This window comes from Schistocerca americana, chromosome 2 (assembly GCF_021461395.2).
Source record: "Schistocerca americana isolate TAMUIC-IGC-003095 chromosome 2, iqSchAmer2.1, whole genome shotgun sequence".
Lineage (NCBI taxonomy): Eukaryota > Metazoa > Arthropoda > Insecta > Orthoptera > Acrididae > Schistocerca > Schistocerca americana.
This window is the reverse complement of record NC_060120.1, coordinates 659,502,297-659,505,025: the sequence shown is the minus strand read 5'-3', so window position 1 is coordinate 659,505,025 and position 2,729 is coordinate 659,502,297. Positions and strand designations below refer to the sequence as shown.

Sequence of the window (2,729 nt, the reverse complement as noted above, 5' to 3'; positions counted from 1 at the left end):
AAAAAAAATGGCTCTGAGCTCTATGGGACTTAACATCTATGGTCATCAGTCCCCTAGAACTTAGAACTACTTAAACCTAACTAACCTAAGAACATCACACTCACACACATCTCAACAGTCAGACAAGCATTAATTTTGTCACCCTTGATTTACGTCCGCGGAAGGCACTGGCAGTTTTTATCTGTGTCTGATGAGTTCATAAGACAGTTATGTTCTACTGTTGCTGTTGAATGTGTTACCAGAAATTTTGCATTATTTTATTTATGTTCCTAATTTCTAACACTCTGACCAGAATCTTCCAGGTATACTTATCGAATCAGATTCTTGTCACCGCCGCCTTCCATTACCACTCATGGTACGTACTATGTATAATTAGGAAGTAGTACAGTACTCTTTTCAACTGATGGAATTCCTTTGGAATTCCTTTTGTGTGGCGCTGCGATGAGATTGAGTGGTGTATGATGTCTGTGTACTTTATTTAACCGCAGTGACGAGCATTACTCGAAAGTTATTGAATAAGTTATCGGTAGGGTAGACACAAAATAAAGTCCGTAAACGAGTAGTCACAGTTAACCTGCTTAGTTGACGCAAAGTAATGAAGACAAGCTACCTTGTACGATCTCTGCCTTGCAGCGATCACGAACTTATTAAACAGCGTAATCTTTAGCACCCTTCAAGTATTTCACGTAGCGGTATCACACGAGTTTCACATTTTACACTCATTATCATTTCTATATATGTTAAGTATGAAACATCTCTGATAAATGAAATAAACATATAAAATGTAACCAAGACTTTGAACATGGTGTTGTTCAATAAGAAAAGAAGAATAACCCGTTCGTATTTAGAGCTTGCGCACGTGTGTTACAATGTTTTTCATGGATCTGCACTATGCCGGTTAAAAAAGAGCACAATTTCATTTCACTACTCGTCTACAACAACGAAAAATAAAAGCTTGAAACTGCAACCTTTTACGAAGGGGGCTGACGGTAACGCCACTGAAAGCCATAAAAAATAAAAACAAATTTCATTTTTAACTCTATCTTTTTTAGTACTCTTGCACAAATAGAAAGTCTAAAATTGAGGTAATTCCATTTACGTCTCCATATTAGATACAGTAATACTCGCTCGAAAAGTGCTTTCATCATTTCATTATGTGATGTATCTTTGAAGTCACTTCTGGAGCAAATAATAGAAAATAGGCGATTCTACCGATATAGCACCTATCACACAGGCAAACGAGTTCATGTTGGGTGAGCAGCGGATGGGTGAGCAGCGGATAATCAGCAAGCCGCGTCGTCCTTCCTACGATTTTAACCTGTGGAGTGATTTCAAGGTTCAAGTTTAACTACATAATTCTCACTCACTGGAAGGTCTAAAGCATAACAATGGAAACGATGCTGCTGTCAACCTTCAGAGAGAACTTCTGTTCGTGTCTCACAGTTCGATGTATCATTCACAGCGCTGCAGCAATGTCAACAGTGCCTACTTCCAATATCTACGTACTTACAAGAGAAGTTCTCTTTTTTATTGACGAGTACAACTTGTATCGTATAACACATCTAAACATTATCCAAATCTGGCATATTTCGACCACACTGTGCAACAAGAAATTTGTGAATAGTGTAGGCCCTACTGTCAGAGGTACCGCAAACGTAATATATGAAATGATCACATGTCAAATTTTCATGTTAGCTATACAACAGAAATACATCACCACTAAGGAAACAATCATGGTCACAAGGGTGTGAACTTCAGAGCTGACCGTTTGAAGGATGGCGCGTTGGTGTAAGTCGAAAGGCTGTAGTGTCCTCTAAACATTACATCTCACTTGTTATCTGGCATAACACGGAGAGATCTGTATGTGTGTAACACTCGTGAGTTGCAGTTTACTTCAGTGGACAGCAGCGTAGCGTCAGTCAAATAATGTATCGTTCCAGAAGTAGTGCTACAGAAGAACACGCTTTTTAGTGATCGTGGCTGCTCTGCACAGTTTGTTTTCATGTTTACATGAGCCTGAAAGGCAAGTGACAGCCGACGGAATCCTGGGAACGCCAGAGAGATAGTATATCACTCTGGGCGCGCAGTCAGCGCGTAGCTCCAGTGGCGCAATCGGTTAGCGCACGGTACTTATAAGGCAGTAGCCGTGAGCAATGCCGGGGTTGTGAGTTCGAGCCTCACCTGGAGCATCGTTTTATTCTTCTCTGTACTGCTACGGGTTCTTGGTTGATACGGAATATGACAGCCGCGTCGCGATATCTGTGGAAATGAGCAAGGTGGAAACAACGACGCGTAGGTATGGACAACAAATCTGCTGAACTGTCATAGTGAAAAAATTATAATACAAATTTTCAACAGTGACATCACCATAAAGTGAAGATTTTACACGTCTTATATCGTCAAATCTTGTAATTCAATAAATTTTATTAGTTGTCTCATACATTTGAAACATGGAACAAAAAATTAAGTGAAAAATACGTAATTTAAAAGAAAATTAATCCACAAAAGTAGGAAACTAAATTTAGCACACATTTCAAATGTTCGAGTTAAAAATTTGCTTTATTGGAAATTTGCAATTTTATGTCATTACATGAGTTGTTGGAAACAATGTTGTTGAATATTTCTTGACAAAGTATCTTTGTGGCACAATAAACGCTTTAATCTAAATTCTTTATTAGTTAGCAGTAACTATTCACTTGTTACTAAATTCTGTATTTGTACAACAAAGT

The 2,729-nt window shown here is 38.5% G+C and overlaps 1 non-coding gene across 1 annotated transcript; it reads left to right on the top strand.

Moving 5' to 3' along the window:
- Positions 1 to 2,097: 2,097 nt before the first annotated feature.
- On the top strand, positions 2,098 to 2,189 carry Trnai-uau. Its single transcript is given in 2 exon segments — positions 2,098 to 2,135; positions 2,154 to 2,189. It is a non-coding gene; the product is annotated as a tRNA-Ile (tRNA).
- Positions 2,190 to 2,729: the final 540 nt, after the last annotated feature.